The sequence below is a fragment of the Temnothorax americanus genome, unplaced genomic scaffold (assembly GCF_048541705.1).
Source record: "Temnothorax americanus isolate GAGA-0224 unplaced genomic scaffold, ASM4854170v1 Scaffold133, whole genome shotgun sequence".
Classification (NCBI taxonomy): domain Eukaryota; kingdom Metazoa; phylum Arthropoda; class Insecta; order Hymenoptera; family Formicidae; genus Temnothorax; species Temnothorax americanus.
In genome coordinates this window covers 175,063-197,835 of record NW_027509268.1, presented here as the reverse complement: position 1 = coordinate 197,835, position 22,773 = coordinate 175,063, and the positions used below count along the sequence as shown (strand labels likewise).

Below are 22,773 nucleotides of genomic sequence, written 5' to 3'. Positions count from 1 at the left end.
TTATAACAGAATATGTAATAAAATGATTTTTAACAAGGAAATGTTATTTTATTTTTAGTCATGAAAAGTTTCATTTTTAGTCATAAAATATTAGTTATAAACATTAGTCATGAAAAATATAAAACATTTTTCTTTTACACTTACTTTTTAGTATAAAACATTTATTTATAATACATATTTGTAATAAATTCGTAACGTTTTATTTTATAGAAAAATACATATTAGATTATATATCTCTTTATACATTATACAACATATTTTATATAACATGTATTATAAAGATATATATTAGAACGACAACACATATATAGCCACATCTATAAAAAAAAAATCCTGAAATAACGAATTACATATAATATGGCCTTTAATATAATAACTACTTAGAACAAATAAAAGATATTGCTAGCAAAGAAAAATATTAATGAGATCATTTGTCATTTTAAATATTAATTTTAACATCATATATGATAAAATAATATCACATAAAATAACATCATATATGATAAAAAATTATATCACAAAACTATAATACTTTCGTTTAAATATTACATTAGAATAAGCTAAACAATATCACAAGACAACTGTAATACTAGAATAATACTTTTGTTTACACTATATAAGAATAAACTTGCTTTTCATTTTAATATCTTCGTGCATATTTTTTTTGTTTAAACCTGTCAGCTAATAATCCTGCTCCCATTGTCTTACTTGCAAAAGCTGATGATTGTTACGTCCAGACGATCGTTCGGACGTCGGGGTGGGTTAATCAGTGAGAAAGAGTGAATTGAAACCTTCGCGATATTGTGTGAGTGTCTCACATGAACGAGGAGAGACGGTAAGTCTACTATATATATATATACATTTCTTCTTTAATTTTTGACTGGGTTGGTACTGACTTCTCTAAGTATCAGGCGGATTTTTTGCGTTAACGTCTCGATTTTCGTTATCTTAGGTAACTGTGGGTCTTGGACCATGGCACTCGATTGCTCCCGATTTGCAACGACCGGTGATTCTACGCGAGGATCAGTTTTTACTGTCGGTGGCGGAACGGTGTTTAGCACGCGCGGATCGAAATCGCCGCCGGAATAATATGCTCGTTGTAGCCTTTTCAGTTGATGAGCACGTCCCGATCGTCTGGATCGCACCATTGATGAAAAAATGTACCTACCTTGGTAACTTGCTGACCTCCGAGTACGTTATATAAGTATATAGTGACTGGTTCAACTTCCTTCCTCCATCAATCGCATGCAAGCGTGTGTGTGTGCGTGTGTTCTTGCGAGTACGCGTGTGTGTAAGGACCCTTACGGTAACGTGCAGGCAGTCGTAATTAATATATATATATATATATATATATATATATATATATATATATTTTCGCTGATTTAGATTAATATATGTTATAGGAACAAAGAAGGAACAGAGAAATTTAGAGAACGCCCTGAGAGAGGCGCGCATCTGTTTAAGGAGCTGTCACGAACGCCCTGAGAGAGGCGCGCATTGACGGAAGGATCGGTTGAGAACGCCCTGAGGGAGGCGCGCATCAACGGGTATCCGGTAGAAATCAGTGTAAGATAAAAGAAGGATAAATCTTTATGTCTGGTAGAATGAGTATTTATTAATGCTGATGGCGTTTCGTTTATTACAGAGTATCCGGCAGCACGACGCGTGAGAAGGCACCACGATCTGTACACTCTCGCGGCTATGTCCCTCGAGCTCGCAAGGCTCTCGCGGCTAAGTCCCTTCGGACGACAACGCTCTCGCGGCTAAGTCCTTTCGGACGATAACGGTCTCGCGACTAAGTCCCTTCTCGACTCGCGGTGCTCTCGAAATCGAAATGAAACTGAGAGAATCTGAGGGAATCTGCTTGGCCCGTCTCGTTGGGCCCGTATTTATACTACCCGGTCGGTGGCGTCCGGGGTAAAGGGAATATTGTAATCACGCGAGTACGTGAATTTATCACGTGAAACTCTCTGTACACCGTGTTATTGATCGAGAGCGTCGCGCGTCGGTCCAGACTACGAATCGATTGATCGATGACGAATTTATCTAATTATGCGAATATTATTTCCACGTTCCTTTATATTGTTGCGGTTATATTTTACACTGTTGCTTTAAATAATCTGTAATAAATTTTAAGAACAATACTGATAATACTTAACACTATTATTAACAGGCGATTTACTTAAACCTACGAATTATAATAATATCAATACTGTCATGAGTCGTAAATTATATATACATTTATTCATGTGTAACATTGAACGGTGACAATATTAATATTATTATTCGTGCATCTACTAATTCCTATTTCTACGCAAAATACAGTATCTATACGTGCAACCTACTCTAAGCGTAATTTTACAGCAGTATCAGTGTTGCAAGCAATATGTATGTCGTGTCGTTTACATGCGGCTTTGAGATTTTTCGCGGTTCGTTACATGATATTTTCTCTGAATCTTCTGTAATACTTAAAGGAACTGACAGTTGTTTTAGACGCATTGACACAAATCGGGATATTAATTTTTGTTTAATATCATGGCAAGTGCTTAAAGGAAGATGTTTCAAAGCAGTATTAAAATGGGATATAAATTTGTTATTCAGAGATTTGCCTAAGAGTAATAATCTAGACTTGGATTTCCATATAATTCTTTCTGTCCCTTCAAGAATATTAAATACTTCTGTACTGACTTTTATTTGAGCTCCAGGAGTATAATCTGAAATAGCTACAAAAGCAGATAAAGAGGATGGTGTATACGTAAAATCAGAATTGTCTTGTAATTTTAGATAACAGTTTTCACATTTGATTGAGGCTCTCAACTTGAAAACAACATACCCACACATTCTATAAAATATTTTTTTTACATTCTCTGACCTAGGTTCACAATCACTTAATTTAGGGAAATTGCAGTGTGTTTCTATAGTTTCTTTTTTTTCATTTTCGTTCAATTTTGTAAGAAGTACAGTTACAAGGGAAGGTGCTTCATCATATGTATAACTAGAAGTAGATATTGCTCGATCTCCGCCTGCCACACACATCTGTCTTAATCTCGATTTGAATTGAAGAGCAGTTGGCTTGGAGCATCCTCTACGTACATTTGCGAAACCACTTTCTAAACTGTCTTGACTTGCTCGGCCTGGAAAGAAGAAAACAAACTCTTCCTCGTTTAAAAGACGATCTTGTAGTTGAATCATTGATTCTGTGGTAAGTATTACATGAGTCTGGGATGGTTTCCATGAACCACATCCAACTTTCATATTCTTGAAAATGTGACAAACTAGTTTTAAATGTTCTATTGCATTATTGTATTCTTGAGGATTGTGAAAACTTAAAGCATGGTAGAGATTTCTTCCGGTCATTATGTCAAACCATTTTTTAATCAACCTGATAAACCAGACTGTTGTTTCCATTTCTAGAATTCCATCACCTTCTTGGACTAGAAATGTTAATGCATTTGCAGTGGAATAATTTATAACGCTAGTAGAATTTGAGACTTTCATTCCATTGAAATGGCTAGGTCTTAACACTGCTTTGTTTAACTTCGGCGCAAGTTTTATCTCTTTGTAATTTTCAGATTGATATGATTCTAACCATTCAACATGACCCATGTCAACAACATTACTAGGTAAATTGTATAGTTCTATAACATCTTGTGGCAAATAAATAAATTGACTTTCCATAGCCATTTCTTTCAAATTCTTAAATACATGAACAGGATCTGGAATCAACTGTAACGTAACCGCCGGATCGCAAGGATGTGGCACAGCGTACACCATATCTGCCTTTGTAGTCTTGAACCCCATTTTTGTGAGCAATCCTCTGTTTCCCATATCACAGTCTAAAATAATTACTTTCAGACCTATATGATGACACTTTTGAAGTATTTCTATAATAACCTCTTTAACTGCATCATTCATTGAAGAAGGTGGAGTGAAGTGGTAAGCTACGTACTGCTTCCAATGAAAACCAAGTCCAAATAACTGGAAAACTAAAGATTTACATGCCAATTTCTCTGTATTGCCAGGCAACGTTACATTTCCAATATACATTCCTGTACTTGTATCAAATTCAAGCTGCGTTTTAATCGCCATCTCATCAAAAACAAGACCGCAAATCTTCCATCTTGGCGGAATAAGAGGAACAATCAATTCTAGATATTTAAAGATATCTTCAAGTATCCCTGGTTGAAATTTGATGTGCTCTATCTTTTCTCTTAAAGTTTTTGATGCAGGGAATGGAGCAACAAGCTCAATTATCTGCTTATAACCGTGTGATCCACATGCAAAGTGTAATTTCAGTCCCTTTTTGATTGTTTCATTCGACCACTTGAAACCTCTTGTAGTACCTTTTAAAATTGCTTCTTGTTGGTCTTTATTAAGAACTTTATTAATTATATAAGTACTTTTTTCAACTTCTTTTTCTAAGTAATTAACTCTACTTCTCAGGGCATCTTTTTCCTTCTCAGCCATTTTTAATTTTTCTTGTAACAGTTTAAAATCTTCTGGACTAGGTAAACTCTCCGTCGACAATATTTTATTTCGAATAATTTCTGGTGATGTATTTATGTCTTCGACTGCATCAGAATCTGATCTAGAATTTTCTTTCTCAGACAATGCCTTTTTCAATGTAGAATCCTCTACACTAGGCGAACTCTCCGTCGACAATATTTCATTTCGAATAATTTCTGGTGATGTATTTATGTCTTCGACTGCATCAGAATCTGATCTAGAATTTTCTTTTTCAGATAATGCCTTCTTCAATGTATCTACAGTAATGGGTTTCTTCTTTATGATACAATCTGAGGTATGAACATATCTCTCAGTTCTTCTTTTCTTATAAGATTGAAACGTAGTACATTCAGTATTTTTGCGAACAGAAAAATAATTATGCTCTTTAAATTCATTGACACACTGGCCTTCCTCAAAACTTTTATTTTCTTGCTCAAACTTGCTTGGGAAATTATTCCTTGAAAATACTTTTTTATGAGGAAGAGATTCAACTAATTCATTGCATTGCAGTTCTTTCGACTGAATTTCTGCAAGAGATTTCTCTTTATAGATCCATCACACTTGCAAAAGAAACTTGGTATGATATTCTTTTTAATAAATTTCTTGTTGCCCACGCAGTATAACGCTGATGGACGAAAATGAACCTAAAATGAGAGGTACAAGTACATTAGAGAAAAATATCTGTTATACCATAATACATTTATACATACATACACTTCAGTACTAACTTCGCATAATACAGCTGATTTTGGAGGGTTCCAATCCGGAATTCCAGCAGCATCGATCCACTCTTGTCTTAATTTAGGATCTTGAGTAAATGTTGTTAAACAAAATCCTTCTTTATTTGAATTTGTGCATCTTGGAGCACTGCACCTGCCAGGCATTTTAATATGCAGGAAACACTGAAAACTGAATTTATTTCATGTATATAAAATCGAAGAGGGCAAATTTTTTCGTATTCAGTATTAATTTCAGTATTAATAATAATGTATCACTTACGGAGACTCGATTGCTGTAACGCGACGGAACCTTAGTTTGTAACAGTTTGTAAACATTAACCTGCCTTAACCTCTTCTTTACGTCACAAGGAGCTTTAACGCCCGCGACCAATCAGAGGAAAGGGGGTCACGTGACGAGTTTGCCACTCTCTCCCTACGAGGCTCTCTACGTGTGCCCGACGCGCCACGCAGTTTCCATCATCTGTGGCAGTCTCGTCACAGTATATACTGTGTGGTCTCGTCCTCGTCTCGTGCGTAATATCTCCATCCCTCGGGCTAGCTGCTGTGGTACCAAGAGTCAGGAGTAGAATTGTGGAAATAGTAGTGAAATACGTGGAGCCGCGACACCGTTTTGGTATCAGGAGAATTATATTTTGTCAGAGTCACGGTATATTACGGAGAACATTACGGAGAAAGGTTATGGTAATTATTATATTGTCTTTCTATTATATATATTCACAGATTTACCTTATATTCTATATTCTGACTATGTGTTTAGAACTTCGCAATAACTCTAATGGCGTGTTTCACAAATGTCATCTTTGTGATTATAACATTTTGGTTACGCATTTGGTAATTATTCAGTTTACACTAGAGATCCTATAGTGTAACAGAGATTCGCCAATGATCACGTGATCGTGAGATGACGCTGATTGGTCAGGGTGAATTGTGCTTATTTAGCTGCTGCCATATTGAATTATACATAGCGACAACGCGTGTGACACATGCAACGACACATGCGTTTCACTGTCATCTTATAGAGGTTAGCACATTTTACTTTGACGTCTTTTTATTATTTATAGGCTTTTATTCAACGAATTATTGTTATTGCATTATTAAATGCTTTGCATTAATTATTGCACATTTTTTGTTCAGACTCGCGATGCCAACCTTTTGTGCGGCAAATCGCTGTACCAATAACAGTAATAAAGGTTACTCTGTCTTTAATTTTCTATCAAACGAAGAGTTACGACAGAAATGGATAGCAGCGCTTGGGAAGGGCTCGAATTGGCGACCCACATTTCAAAGAATTTGTGAGGTGAGTGATAAAAATTAATTTTCATTAGTTTATTATCAGCTGTAAAAGGAAAAGAGCTTTTAATAACTAGTGTTTCTAATTTATATTTGTCCTATTTCTCAGTCCTGTAATATTTTTCTTATATTTCAGGTCCATTTCAATTCAGTGGATATACAGCTCGTTGCTGGACGGAAGCAATTATGTGAAAATGCCATACCATGCCATTTCTGTGTATGCCCGTATGATAAGGAGACTAATAAAAAAAATAAATTAAGGAAGAAGTCCACCAAGCCATTCGAAACTGCAGACCATGCGTATTGTTCAGAAAAGAAGTCTTTACCTCTGCAACTCCGCTCCTCTAATAATACTTTGCCACACACTTATATATCCAAACACAATTATTTTGCTGACACTGGAAAAAAGAATAAAGGGTATTTTGTAAAAGAAGTGTCTAATGATGCAAAGAAAAAAATGGGTTGAGTAAATAGTAAAAGAAATACACATGCTGATCACTGCCCATTATTGAGGAGTCCGAGGAGTTCTCTAGAGCAATTATTGACAGAATCAAATATGGAAATAATATGATTTTGTAACATAATTTAGAATAGATATAAAATAATATGATTTTGTAACATAAATTTGATTTGATATGAAATAATATGATTTTGCAACATAATTTTGAATTAATATTAAATATGATTTTGTGACATACCTAATTTTGAATTGATATTAAATAATATGATTTTGTGACATATCTAATTTTGAATTAATATTAAATAATATAATTTTGTAACATAATTTTGAATTGATATGAAATAAAATACACATTTACTTAATAAAAAAATGTTTATTTTTATATTTCAACAAAATTCTATTAATAGTACATCTATTTGACGTTTACAGAGAAATTGCGTAACATGGGGAATCTATTTAATAACATAGTCAAAATAATATACTTAATAATATATGTAACTTGAAATTAATTATAAATCACTCTCAAGAATAGGAACTAAAAATTGAGAAATATCACAAAATTGTGAGGAACAATATATCCATTTAAAATAAAAAGAAGTTGCACAACATGGAATCTACTTAGACAATAATATACTTAATAATATATGTATGTACCTAATTTAAAATCTAAATTAGTAAAAAATAAGAACTAAATTTTTGGCACAATGTCACAAAAGTGTGAAAAATAATATATCCATTTAAAATAAAAAAATTGCACAATATGGATTTACTTAATATTATAAATAATAATAATATATTTAATAATGTATTTAAATTTAAATTTAAATCACTCTCAAGAATAAGAACTAAAAATCTAGAAATATTAGAATTGACAAAAACATAAAATAAAAAAATTGCACAAAATGGAATTTACTTAATAATATAAACTCTTAAGTTTTTATCTGGGACGTGGATTAAAAGCGTCAGCAAGTAATCTTGAACCCATACTTTTACTAGCAAAAGCAGTATTCTGGTTACTTTTTGGGCAAGGTAGTAATTGACGGAGTCGCATGCTAAGAAATCTTGAAATTAATGTTTGTCTTTGGTCATGACATGTAGACAATGGAAATGCTTCATTATATGACTTTCCAAAGTACATTTGAGTGATCCTCCTAAATCTTTCATTATGTTCTCAGAAGCCATTATAATTGATTCTGCACCAAGAATCTGATACACTTCATCAGACACTCGTACTAATGCAGCTTCTACAAATTCACATACAAGCAAAAGTCCAGCTTTGGGATGATCTACAGGTCCCTGGTGTAGTAAACTATTGTAACATACTTTACATTTTATACTTGACTGCAGCTTACGGAGAACATATCCACACATCTTGTATAAGGTTTCTTCTTCTTCCAAGGACAAGGATGGACAGTCTTGCAGTTTTGGCAGTTTAATAGAAAGTTCGGAAGTTTGTTTTGTGTTTGGCCTTTCAATTTTCTGCATGAGACTGATCAATGTGGGGCTGTCATCATGGTCGTAACTGGAATTTGAAATACGAGTGGCTTCCCCAGATATGCTCAAATTTTTTAGGCGGTACTTGAAGTCTCTTGCTGTAGGCTTAGGACAATTTGATCGAACTTGAGAGAATTTATTTTCAACTGAATCTTGAGTCAAATTACCAAGATATACAAATTCGAAAGATTTCTCTTGCAAAAGGTAGTTTTAAATTTCAATATACAATCACAGTACATTATTACGTGAGACCGAGTTACTTTCCAATTCTCTCCCAAGTCAGCATTTTTAAATATATTGTTCACTAGTTGGATAATTTTAATGGAAGTTGTATAAACATCCATGTTGTGGAAACTGAGAGCAAAACGTCTGTTTCTGGAAGTCACAATTTTAAACCAGTGTCGCAAAATCAATATAAACCAACCTGTCGTTATCATGACAGGATTCTGAAGTAATTCACCATATCGGAAAAGACCACTTGCTGTCTGTTCATTTAATACTGAGGTTGTAGTATAAACTTTCATTTTTTTTAAATGATTTGCTTTAATATTTTTCTTCTTCAATTTTGGTGCAAATTTCAAGCCCATGTCAGACTGCTGTTCATCAAGCCATTCGATCAAATTCATATCTATAGTTTCCGTTGGTAAACCATATTCACGAACCAATTCATCCGGAAGAGTAATAATCCCAATTTTCATGAGCATTTCTTTTAGATTTTTAAACACATGAACTACATCAAGCAAAGCAAATAATTTCTCCTTCTTATTAAAAGGATGCTGTATACTGTATTGAATATCATTTTTACGGCAACTGAAGCCCAGCTGGTTTAAAATACCTCTGTTTCCCATGTCACAAACTAATACAAGCACGTGAAGCCCAGAAGTTTCACATTTTTCTAACAGGGATAAAATAAAGTCTTTTACAGTTGCACTGTCTGTAGAAGTTGATGTAAAATGGTACGCTAAAACTTGTTTATATCGTTTATAGACTCCAGCAATAAGAAATAGCAAAGCCTTGGATGCTGCAATTGGAAGGGCTGGAAGAGTACAGTATCCCATGTTTGAATCACTACCTCGATCGTACTCAATTTTAGGCTCTATACTCATTTCATCGAAGACAAGGCAACAAAGTTTACTTCTCTCCTCAAATGTTATGTGTTGACAATCTGGTTGGTGTTGTGCGAATAAGATTAAGAATGTCAGGAATGATGAAGAAGCGTAAAGAGCAAAAAAGTTTAACACAAAGAATTTAGGAACAGCATAAACATAGATCACAAGAATGAATGGTGCGTAGATCAAAGATGTTTAATATGAAAGACGTAGAAAAATCAGGAACGTAGAACGCAGGATGAATGGCGCGCAGATCAATGATGTTTATCGCGCAGGACGCAGGAAAAAACAGAATCGTAGATCGCAAGGATGAATGGCGCGCAGAAAAATCAGGATCGAGTTAAATCTGTAAATAACAAATCCAAATAATTTAAAAGTCTCAAAAAAGGTGTATCAATTCGTCATTCGGCGTATTCGGTGTATCAACGTAATTCAGCATTATGATAAACTCAAAGCGATGTATCAAAAACGTCATTCGAAATCTGGAACGTAGAACGCAAGGATGAATGGCGCGCAGAGCAAGGATGTCTAGCGCGCAGTTGATCTCGTTGAGCTGAGTGGTTAGCAAGGTAATAGCGGTAATCTCAGAAGCGGTGTATCAAACAGTCGCGGGTATCAACAGAGTAACGTAAGTCAACAGTCGTGGTTATCAGATCAGAATAATGTCGCGGTAATCTCAGAAACAGTGTATCAAAACAGTCTGTCGAAATCTCTTTACAGTTTCGAACTATTCGTCATCAGCGGTGTATCAAAAAACATTCATTCGAAATCTCCTTACAGTCTCGAACTGTTCGTCATCACGTAAGAGGTCTGAATCTTACATCGCAGTCTCGAACTGCTCGATCACCTTTAAAGGTGTACGCAAGAACATTCGTTGTCCTTCACCATAATATAAAGCTGATCGCAAAAAGCTACGCGGTAATCACGCAACATCGTGTTGCCCGTCATGACCTCGAACGTATGAATCCGCGGTTAACTCAATCGTAGTAAAGCTTACTCTTACCTTTAAACTTCTATCTACCTTCTTACGTATAAAGACGACGAATTCGAATAATCCGCTATGACTCCATCATTCGAGCAATCCGCTATGACTCCATCGAATCTCCTTTCGAAACTCCCTTCGAAATGTCTCCGTCGAATCTCCTTTCTCCGTCGAATATCCTTTCTGTACGTCTCCGTCGAATCTCGCACTCCACTCTTTCGAACTCGCACTCTTTCGAACTCGCACTCTTTCGAACTCACACTTTTTCGTCTTTATCCCTTTTATCTTTCGTTACGATATTTTCTTTTTCAAAATAGTTCGCGATATCGGAGAGAGAAGTAAGCAGACAGACAAGAAAAAAAAACAACAACACGAGAAATTCATCGTTGCTAAAATCGATTCTCTGAAGCCGCGTTCGTTGATCGTCACGCTTTCCTCGATCGCGCTCGCGACGTCCAAACCGACGTTAAAGCGGCGTTAATTTCGAAACATTTCCGCCCGCCTTCGACGACAGAGTTGGCGAACAATTTTCGTCTGGATTGAATGGCAGAACACAAAGCTTGGCAATGGGTCGTTTAAAACTTGAAGAGGCTGTGCGAAGGGTTACTACTCTTGTTAATCCGTCAGGTCCTGGATGAAGTTTCGTGACTCTGCCTAAAGGCCACTTGGATGGCGGGTAACGTTCGTCGGTCATGAGAACTAAAGATCCCTCTTTTATATCATTAGAAGGATGATACCACTTTGATACAGCCAGATATCTTTGGAGACATTCCACTGACCATCGTTTCCAAAAACAGTCAATCTTCTTTCTTAACAGCTGCCATCTATTAAGACGAGTCTCAGGTTCAGACGATAATTCCGGTTCTGGAATAGTCGTGAGTGATTCCCCTATCAGGAAGTGTCCCGGGGTCAAGGCAGTGTAGTCGCTAGGATCGTCTGACAGAGGGCAAAGTGGACGAGAATTCAATACTTCGATTTGAATTATCACAGTGTTCAATTCTTCATAAGTTAACAAAGTATCTCCGATCACTCGAGTTAGATGAAATTTCGTTGATTTTACAGCTGCCTCCCACTTTCCTCCAAAGTGAGGAGCTGATGGCGGATTGAAGATCCATTTAGTACCGTCCTTTGCTAGAATAGAAGCGAGTTCACGCAATTCCTTAGATGCTATACTAAAACGTTGTCGTAAAGCAATATCAGCGCCAACAAAATTTTTTCCACAGTCGCTTTGATGGGTAGCGCAGATGCCTCGACGAGCAGTGAAGCGTTTGTATGCCGCAATAAATGCTTCAGTCGAATAATCGGTTACTATTTCGATATGTATGGCTGAAGTAGCTTGACACACAAAAATCGCAAGGTAACCTTTATAGTTTCGAGCCGCCCGCCCTCTCCAAGTTTTGAGCATGATGGGACCAGCATAATCTAACCCAGAATGTAGAAACGGTCTTGCTTGAGTAACTCGAGACATTGGAAGTTGACCCATAAGTTGCTGAGCTCGGATTCCACGATATCGAGCACAACGAATACATTTGAGAATGAAGGAGCGAATAGGAGCCCTGCCTCCAATGATCCAATATGTTTGACGGATAAAGCTCAATGTAACTTGCGTTCCCCCGTGAAGTGTGCGGCTATGAGCGTCGTCAATAATGAGTGTGGTGAGAGGGGATGTTCTTGGAAGGATGATGGGATGTTTTGATTCCATGGAAAGATTGTTGGTATAAAATGAAGGAATCTTGATAGTCAAAGTAGTTAAGATAAAGGCTTTAATAATACATTCTGAAAAAGAATTGTGAATGGACTGTAGCCTAACGGTAACTAAGCCTCTAGTTTTCCCTGAATAGGTTCCGCCTATGCCGAGAAGAGGGATTGAAGCGGCACAACGTTTTAAGCGTAAACGTTGAGTAAGATCCTCTGTTATGAAGGATAATTCCGAGCCTTGATCGATAAGAATGCGTACAGTATATTGCACATTATTCAAACCAATAGCGATGGCTCGACAAGTAGCAAGAAGTGTCGTATTCCGTTGTAGAGAGGGTAGATCTCGAGGTCGACCTAACATTGCTAGTCATTCCGCATTGGATGTAAAAGAATCTTCAATCGTGGACTCCGGCTTCTTCTCGTTAATTTGAGAGAGAGCAACTGCTTTTCCACCCTGCACTTGACTTCCTTTACCGGGGTGAATTGAAGTATGATGTTGTTTTCCGCACTTCAGGCAACGTCTGGTACTTCGACAATTTCGTAGAGCGTGGCCTCCCAAACAATTGAAACATCTACGTTTTTGAGCAACAATATCGTATCGTTGATTACTGGTTTTAGATTGGAAAGTTGGACAGCCAGACAAATTGTGAGATGCATCACATAATGGACAACAAGGATAATTAGTGTTTGAATCAGAGGAGCCTACATGAACGGCGTTTCCGAAACGCGTCGAAGAACTGTGTCGATTTGAGTGTTCTTTGCTGCTGACTGCATTTGGATATTCCAAAGCCAAATTTTGCATCGCTTGAGTTCTTCCGATTACGAAATCCTCGAATTGTTTAAACGTCGGGAAAGTTGAAGTCGATCCAAGTTTTACCTCCCAAGCCTCTCGAGAATCCGCGTCGAGCAGCTTTACTAATAAATGAACTAGAATCGGATCCCAGTAGTCTACGAAGCATCCCAAGGCTCTCAATGCTCCGATTGATTCAGTAGCAGAAGCGAGAAGAGAACTGAGTCCAGAAGCTGCCTTTGTCTTCAAAGGTTTAAGATTGGTGAGACTATCTAAATGCGCGGAAATGAGAAACCGTTTATTTTCATAGCGTGTTACCAATGTATCCCACGCTATTTCAAAACTGTCACCAGACATCGGCAGATTGGTGACAAATTTTAAGGCTTCTCCTGACAGGGACGTCTTTAAATAGTGCATCTTCTCTACCTCTGGTATTTCTGCGTCATTTCGAATAATGGATGTGAATAAGTCGTGGAAAGACCTCCATTCTTGAAGTTTTCCAGAGAATTGCGGCAAGACGATTTTCGGCAAAGATTGATGTCGTCTGTACGATCGAGACGGCTCACCGGAATTTGATGTCGGACGACATGATCTAGACGGCTCACGAGAATTTGATGCCGCCGATGGCGTGGAAGAATGAGAGCTTTCCAATTCATCTCGATGAGAGCGAAGTTTTGACTTAGCCAAAATATAAAACTTTTGACAACGTTCAAATATTTTATCTATGATGTATCGGTGATCTTTTAGCCGTCTATCTCCCGAGCGGCATAAATCCACATGATCCTCGCGAAAGTGTTACCAGTTTAAGTCGAGTAATTCCAATCGAGCGTTAATAAGTTGAAGAGATGCCTCATCATGATCATCTTCCGTCGCTGCCTGCTGAATTAATTTGTATCGACTGCGTTGCAGCGAAATCCTTGTATCAATACTTGACATAATGTTAAGCACAACAATATCCGGCTCGAAGGACCAAAAAATGTTATGTGTTGACAATCTGGTTGGTGTTGTGCGAATGAGATTAAGAATGTCAGGAATGATGAAGAAGCGTAAAGAGCAAAAAAGTTTAACACAAAGAATTTAGGAACAGCATAAACATAGATCACAAGAATGAATGGTGCGTAGATCAAAGATGTTTAATATGAAAGACGTAGAAAAATCAGGAACGTAGAACGCAGGATGAATGGCGCGCAGATCAATGATGTTTATCGCGCAGGACGCAGGAAAAAACAGAATCGTAGATCGCAAGGATGAATGGCGCGCAGAAAAATCAGGATCGAGTTAAATCTGTAAATAACAAATCCAAATAATTTAAAAGTCTCAAAAAAGGTGTATCAATTCGTCATTCGGCGTATTCGGTGTATCAACGTAATTCAGCATTATGATAAACTCAAAGCGATGTATCAAAAACGTCATTCGAAATCTGGAACGTAGAACGTAGGATGAATGGCGCGCAGAGCAAGGATGTCTAGCGCGCAGTTGATCTCGTTGAGCTGAGTGGTTAGCAAGGTAATAGCGGTAATCTCAGAAGCGGTGTATCAAACAGTCGCGGGTATCAACAGAGTAACGTAAGTCAACAGTCGTGGTTATCAGATCAGAATAATGTCGCGGTAATCTCAGAAACAGTGTATCAAAACAGTCTGTCGAAATCTCTTTACAGTTTCGAACTATTCGTCATCAGCGGTGTATCAAAAAACATTCATTCGAAATCTCCTTACAGTCTCGAACTGTTCGTCATCACGTAAGAGGTCTGAATCTTACATCGCAGTCTCGAACTGCTCGATCACCTTTAAAGGTGTACGCAAGAACATTCGTTGTCCTTCACCATAATATAAAGCTGATCGCAAAAAGCTACGCGGTAATCACGCAACATCGTGTTGCCCGTCATGACCTCGAACGTATGAATCCGCGGTTAACTCAATCGTAGTAAAGCTTACTCTTACCTTTAAACTTCTATCTACCTTCTTACGTATAAAGACGACGAATTCGAATAATCCGCTATGACTCCATCATTCGAGCAATCCGCTATGACTCCATCGAATCTCCTTTCGAAACTCCCTTCGAAATGTCTCCGTCGAATCTCCTTTCTCCGTCGAATATCCTTTCTGTACGTCTCCGTCGAATCTCGCACTCCACTCTTTCGAACTCGCACTCTTTCGAACTCGCACTCTTTCGAACTCACACTTTTTCGACTTTATCCCTTTTATCTTTCGTTACGATATTTTCTTTTTCAAAATAGTTCGCGATATCGGAGAGAGAAGTAAGCAGACAGATAAAAAAAAAAAAACAACAACACGAGAAATTCATCGTTGCTAAAATCGATTCTCTGAAGCCGCGTTCGTTGATCGTCACGCTTTCCTCGATCGCGCTCGCGACGTCCAAACCGACGTTAAAGCGGCGTTAATTTCGAAACACCTCCATATTGTTGATTCTACTTTCTAGACACAAGAAAATATCCTCCAGGATTCCTGGGTTGAATGAAATATTTTGAATTTTTCTCTGAAGTGTTCTTGGTGCAGGGAGCTCAACATCAAATGCTTTCCTAACTTGATTGTATCCGCTTGTACCACATGCAGTCCAAAGGCTAAGCCCTTTTATAATTGATTTGTCAGAATATTGACTTGGTCTTGATGTTAATTTATCAACTGATGAATTGATTCTTATGATCTGTTGATTGAGTTTCTCTAGTTGTTTCTTTAAAGCTTTGTTATCAGAGGTAACTTCTTTTAGTTTTGCATCTTGGTCATTTATCTTCCTAGTTTGAGTCATCCGTATTTCATTTAACTTCAACTTCAGATTTTTATTAATTAAAGCTTGTCTTGAATTTATATCTAATTCATTGTGATTCATATCCAAATTTGATTCATTCTGATTTATATCCATATTTGATTCTGTCCATAATTGGTCTATAGAAATCGGACTTTTCAATAATGGGCAGTGATCAACATGTCTATTTCTTTCACTATTTACTAAGCCCAATTTTTTCTTTGCATCATTAAACACTTCTTTTATAAAATACTCCTTATTCTCCTTCCCAGTGTGAGCAAAATAATTGTGTTCGGATATATAAGTGTGTGGCAAAGTATTATTAGAGGAGCGGAGTTGAAGAGGTAAAGACTTCTTTTCTGAACAATACGCATGATCTGCAGTTTCGAATGGCTTGGTGGACTTCTTCCTTAATTTATTTTTTTTATTAGTCTCCTTATCATACGGGCATACACAGAAATGGCATGGTATGGCATTTTCACATAATTGCTTCCGTCCAGCAACGAGCTGTATATCCACTGAATTGAAATGGACCTGAAATATAAGAAAAATATTACAGGACTGAGAAATAGGACAAATATAAATTAGAAACACTAGTTATTAAAAGCTCTATTCCTTTTACAGCTGATAATAAACTAATGAAAATTAATTTTTATCACTCACCTCACAAATTCTTTGAAATGTGGGTCACCAATCCGAGCCCTTCCCAAGCGCTGCTATCCATTTCTGTCGTAACTCTTCGTTTGATGGAAAATTAAAGACAGAGTAACCTTTATTATTGTTATTGGTACAGCGATTTGCCGCACAAAAGGTTGGCATCGCGAGTCTGAACAAAAAATGTGCAATAATTAATGCAAAGCATTTAATAATGCAATAACAATAATTCGTTGAATAAAAGACTATAAATAATAAAAAGACGTCAAAGTAAAATGTGCTAACCTCTATAAGATGACAGTGAAACACATGTGTCGTTGCATGTGTCACACGCGTTGTCGCTATGTATAATTCAATATGGCAGCAGCTACATAAGCACAATTCACTCTGACCAATCAGCGTCATCTCACGATCACGTGATCATTGGCGAATCTCTGTTACACTATAGGATCTCTAGTTTACACCCCTCACCTCCGATTTTGATGAACTTAGGCTCAATCGACGCGTTTCTGCACGAAACAAAAGAATCTGGCAAAAAAAAGTGTCGCTCTGCCCCGCGACGCGAGATATTAATCGTTAAAGTTGACAGGAATCAGGTTATGATTCCTGTCATACCGACGAGATGTAGCGACTGATAGCGACATAAACATGCCCCGCGGGGGCATATGCGCATGCTCAGTGGCCACACGCGCATGCTCCGTAGCCACACGCAGTTGAATGCACGAATTTTGAAATTAGCGAACTTAAACAAATGAAACACAACAATGTTATTGTTAGACACGCGACAAGTAATCGCACGCTTGACGCCACGCAACAATGTTGGGCTTGCTAGAGTTTGGTTATATAACATATTTCCAAGAAAAGTTAGTAGATTTTTTAATCCAGCATGGTGTTTTGGCAGCTACAATTAAGTGTAGTAAATGTGGCAGTGATATTAATATCAATAAAGAGACATTGATGTTCCGATGTAGAAAACGGTACAACGTAAAAAATATACACAAGAAACGTGTCTCGATGCAGTGCGATTTCGACAAAAGTGCCATAGCAGGTACTTGGTTCGGCAAAAGTCATCTTGACGTGGCAACAATATGCAAAATTGTTGCATGTTTTTTGATGTTGCGACATCCACGTCAAGATGACACTCTGGCTAAAACTGGCGTGTCGTCGTCGGCCACGATTGTAGATTGGTTCAATTTTTGCCGAGAGGTAATTATATTTTAAAATGTTCATAAATATACGTACTGCATATATGTTCTTCAAAAATATATAGTAATGTATGAAATAAAAAATTAATATAATTTCTTTTTACAGGTCTGTGTGTTCTGGGCTAAACAGCATAGTGAGAAACTTGGTGGGACAGGACACATAGTCGAAATTGACGAAGCAAAGATTGGAAAGAGAAAATATAATCGTGATCGGCTCGTCAGAGGTAATTGGATATTCGGAGGATATGAGCGAGGCTCAAAGAAAATTTTCATCGTTCCAGTTCAGGATCGGACGGAAACTACACTCCTGGGCATGTATCAAGGAATGGATACTGCCAGGCACTACGATCATGTCAGATTGTTGGAAGTCCTATAATTGTCTAAACAATGAGGGCTTCCAACATGCGACAGTTAACCATTCCTTTAACTTCGTCGATCTTGAAAGCGGTGAGAGATGTTTAAAATTAATATATATATATTAAAATAATCGAAATTGTACAGTTGTTAATTATATATTATATTATTCCTTGTATTTAATAAATTTTTCCAATTTCAGGCGCTCATACGCAGCATATAGAGCGTGTTTGGAGAAAAGTTTGCGGCAATATTCCAAGGTACGGAACCAGGGAGGATCACGTCCTTGGATATTTGTGCGAATTTCTTTTCAAACGCGCCTATAGCCGTCTGGAACGAATTAAAAAATTCTTTGAGATCATCGCCGAAATATATTTTTTGACATTCACCTCTGAGGACCAGCCAGGGACATCCAGAGATCAAGAACCAAGTACCAGCACTGCTTGAACACACGTTTCTTGTGTACATTTTTGACATAGTACCGTTTTGTACATCGATACATTAATATCTCTTTATCGATATTAATACCATTGCTACATCTTAATTATAACTGCCAAAACATCATACTGAATTATTAAATCTACTAACTTTTCCTGACAATATGTTATTTAAATTCTATCACCTAATATCTTTGGGTGGTGTAGCGATCATGAGCACACACACATGTGTGTATTTGTGTCCTGCTTTATAGAAGTTGTGATTTTCGTTAAAGCAGGGCATACACATGGAGGGGTGCAAGGGGGCTTACATGCGTGAGCGCACGTGAACAGGAAGGCTTTTCTCCCCTGCACCCCCCTCCCATGCATGTACTTTATAATTTCGCTTTACAACTTAGCATGTACTTTATGTTGTAAAGCGAGGTCCACGCTGCCTACCGGCGGGGTAGGTGCGGGGGAGGGGGGGGCGAAGGCCCCCCTCGCACCCCCCCCCGTGTGTGTGTGTGTGTGTGTGCTTCCCACGCATAATTAAACTAAAGAAACTCCCAGCGTGTGAGCCCTAACTGCTCAAATCGAGATGCTTGGTTATTTTGCACGATTGGTTCATTTAAAATTGGCGCAGTTTTACATGCGCGTGCGACCACTGAGCATGCGCATGTGGCCGCAGGGCACGTTCAGTGTAGAGACCCTACAAAGAGAGACTCGCCAACTCATTCTGGACTCTGATTGGCTGGGGTCTTAATCGTCTAAAAGTTCAGATGGTGCACTCCATGTTACACCATTTGTACACTGTGTGCACTATGAAGACATATAATATACCTGTCAATCCTGTCATACGATAACCTGCTGTTTTATATGTTACATTGAAATTATTTCATACGAATAATATATATATATTTATGAACATCTATTGTTGGTAAGTTAATTATCATGTCTAAGTAACTTATAAAAAGATTTTGAATTAATAAAATGTAAAGACGATCTATAATTGAATAAATAGGTTAAGTTAGAGAGATACTTATTTTTTCATCAATAATATTCTTATCGTATACTTGCATTTTATAATTTGCAATGCCGCACACTTGCTGCGCACCAAGGTGCTTCAATAAATCCGATGAAGGATATGCATTGGTGCGATTTCCTAAAGAAGAGCAGCATCAAAAAATGTGGTCAGATGCTATTTTCGGCAAAAACGCGTCATAACGTTCTTTGGAAAATCTTAGATTGTGTGAAGTGAGTGTACATCATAAGAATGTTATACAGGATTATTCAAATAAAATTAGTTTTAAAAATGTTTCTTTATTTTCAGGTACACTTTGACCAATCTGATTTATTGGTAATGGGTCGCCGGAAAGAAATAAAAAAAGGTGCAATACCAGCACGGTTTTGTCAATGTTCCTCTGTCGATTTTTGTAACAAATCGCAAACTAGTAAGCGAAAGAAAAAAGGAACTCATGTGCGCAATGTTAAAACAAAATTGGATTCAGAGAATTCAAATCAACAGTATATAGAGCATTCTTACAGCTTTATTTCTTCTGTACTCACAGAAAATCGTGTTCCTTTAAAACAAATTTCGCCAAATATTGTAGAACATTCTTATAATAATCCAATTTTGAAGCAAAAACATATTTATAATAAAAATTCTGGTAAGGATCATAACATATATATATTATATGCAGACTTACATGCAAAATGTTAAAATTACAATTTAATCATTTTTTGTTTTTTCAGATCTTTAAATTAACACATGCAAACAAGTCAGCAACCTTTCAACTGCTTGTGGAATATATGATAAAAATTGTACGAAAATTGGTACAAGATTTTCCAAGAAACAAATGTGCAATATAAAACATGAAACTAATTGTCCATTTACTGTATCTCCAGTGCAAATTTATGAAATTAAAAAGACAATAGACATGGAAAGTTCTAAAGCTAACTCTCTGCATGACATAAACATGAACATAATGGAATCTTTAACTGAGAAAATTGATCAGTCAAAATCTCAAAAGAAATCTGAAATTGATGAAAACGAAATACAAGGAAAATACAAAGAAAATAATAAACGTGAGCAAAAAGAAGGCAAACAATCAAATTACTGGATGCAAAATTTTAGAAAAATCTGTAAAGAAAATTTTAATTTAAAAGAAGAAATTAAGATCCTGAATAATTGCTTACATAAAACTCAAATTTATTTTGGCAATGATCAATTACGAGTTCTAAGAACAGGCACTTCTAGAGGCATGAAATGGTCAGAAGATACCATTCTTAAAGGTTTGAGCCTGCGATTTACTTGTGGAACCAGAGGATACAATTATCTTCGACAAATAATGGCGCCGCTTCCCTCTGTGCGAACGTTACAAAGGAGTATAGAACATATTAAATTTAATCCAGGACTTTTGGATAGCGTCTTTTTACGTCTACAAGAAATGATACATAATATGAATGAAAATGACAGAAATTGTGTTCTTATTTTCGACGAAATGAGTATTGAGCAAAGGATAGATCTTGATCCTAGTACTGGCGCTTATATTGGTTACGTATCACTTCCTGGAGTACCAAAGCAGCTAGCATCAAAAGCTTTAGTTTTTTTTTTCGCAGGCATTCGAAAACGATATAAACAAGTTGTTGCCTATCATTTCACAACAGGTAAAGCATATCATGAGGCCATTGTGGAAGTTATTATGAAAATATTAGAGAGATGCGAGCAAATTGGATTTAAAGTTCTCGCTTTAGTTTGCGATATGGGAAATAGAGGATTATTGGCGCGCCTTGGATTTTCTCACAAGAAAAACTTTATGATTTACTCACGAACATATCCCTTTAATGCAAATAGGCTGCTGTATGCTATGCCTGATTTTATTCATGTTTTCAAAAGCTTAAAAGAATGTTCATGAAGAATAAGATAATTTTTCTTCCTGACGATGTGGTACATAACGAAAAATTTGAATCTAATATTATAAATTTTAGAATGGCTGGAAGATCGTCAACTCAATATAGATCTGAAATCTGAAATTTGTCCCTCATTTAAAAAAAAAACAACTTTGAAACCATCTCATTTTTCTAAAATGAAAGTTTCTTCTGCTACAAATGTTATCAATCCTCATACTGCTGGAGCTTTATTACATTTTAGTCAAAAGAAAAATGATTCTTCGATGCAAACTACAGCATGGTTTGTACTTCTCTTGAGGCAATGGTTTAAAGTTATGACATCACGAAATATTACTTATGCTCTTAGTTTTTATAATATAGAATCCTATAATAAGGCTGTGTCTGTTATTCGTCTTGTTAGTTATATTATGAAGCATGCTAATTTTGGAAAAGATTGGAAAGTTGTTCAAACTCATGCAGTTATGTGTTGCAAAGTTGCTTTAGAATTGCATATTTATTTATTGATAAATGAAGGTTTCGAATTTGTATGCATGGGTAGATTTTTACAAGACAGTATCGAAAATGAATTTTCAAATATTCGCATTCAAAGACCAAAGCCATCTGCACGAGACTTTAAATTTAGATTAAAGCAGCTGTGCGTAGCAGAATGTCATCAGAAAATAGATAGTGCCAGTTATAATTTTGATGACTCTTTGAATCTTATACGTTCATTTATAAAAAAAGAAGAAAGTACAAATCCGTCTTTAATTGAGTCAAATATAATATTTCCACATTTAAATAATTGTAAAGAAATAAATATAGAAGAAGAAGAAATTTTGTATAAGATATGTGGACACGTGGTCTACAAATCGAAGCCGCATATAAAATGTGCCGATTGCTTCTTAAAACTTCTTCATTCAGAAGATGTTCCGCATCCAAGAGCGGGCTTCACTTTAGCGTCAGAATTAGTAAATGATGCTTTGGTAAAAGTATCAGATGAAGTATTTCAATTGTTTAGAAATGTTGAAGTTATTTTACAAGCTATAAAACCTCAGTTAAAAAATATAAAATCATCCATTAAATTGCAAATCCAGAATCATATACACACAGTTTTATCACATCTCAGTCTTTCTACTTGTCATGATATTCGGCCACAGCTGTTAAAAAAAAACTTATAGGAATGAGATTAAACCAATTATCTGCAAATTTAAGTCTTATTCGCTCAGATCAAAGTAAGTCATCTGCTTTTGGAAGTAAAAGCATGGGATCCAGATTATTGGCAGACAATTTTAATCCAAGTATTAGCAAAAAAAATTAATAAGAAAAGTTATTTTTCTCATACTTTTACTTTTAATGATTGGATTAAATTTCTTAATATTTGTTTTTTCATAATTACTTTTTACATATTACTTTTATCTTTTGT

General features: G+C 36.4%; 1 long non-coding RNA gene and 3 pseudogenes across 6 annotated transcripts; 2 read left to right on the top strand and 2 right to left on the bottom strand.

Annotated features, from left to right (window-relative positions):
- The first annotated feature begins 587 nt into the window (after positions 1-587).
- Positions 588-2,620, top strand: LOC143894242 (uncharacterized). 3 transcript variants are annotated; one of them, XR_013256029.1, is made up of 3 exons: positions 588-1,306; positions 1,404-1,566; positions 1,646-2,620. It is a non-coding gene; the product is annotated as an uncharacterized LOC143894242 (long non-coding RNA). The 3 variants fall into 3 exon arrangements; XR_013256030.1 differs by having other exon boundaries at positions 590-1,160; XR_013256028.1 differs by having other exon boundaries at positions 591-1,191.
- A 490-nt stretch (positions 2,621-3,110) lies between these two features.
- On the bottom strand, positions 3,111-5,927 carry LOC143894257 (uncharacterized; annotated as a pseudogene). Its single transcript, XR_013256035.1, has 4 exons — positions 5,506-5,927; positions 5,235-5,415; positions 3,214-5,150; positions 3,111-3,134 (listed from the first exon to the last, which is right to left on the bottom strand). The product of XR_013256035.1 is annotated as an uncharacterized LOC143894257 (transcript).
- A 1,888-nt stretch (positions 5,928-7,815) lies between these two features.
- On the bottom strand, positions 7,816-17,125 carry LOC143894238 (uncharacterized; annotated as a pseudogene). The gene is made up of 4 exons (XR_013256025.1): positions 16,772-17,125; positions 16,496-16,658; positions 16,276-16,366; positions 7,816-8,459 (listed from the first exon to the last, which is right to left on the bottom strand). The product of XR_013256025.1 is annotated as an uncharacterized LOC143894238 (transcript).
- Positions 17,126-17,179: 54 nt separating this feature from the next.
- On the top strand, positions 17,180-22,082 carry LOC143894236 (uncharacterized; annotated as a pseudogene). The gene is made up of 6 exons (XR_013256023.1): positions 17,180-17,692; positions 17,798-18,138; positions 18,248-19,398; positions 19,580-19,715; positions 19,792-20,128; positions 20,214-22,082. The product of XR_013256023.1 is annotated as an uncharacterized LOC143894236 (transcript).
- The last annotated feature ends 691 nt before the right edge of the window (positions 22,083-22,773 follow it).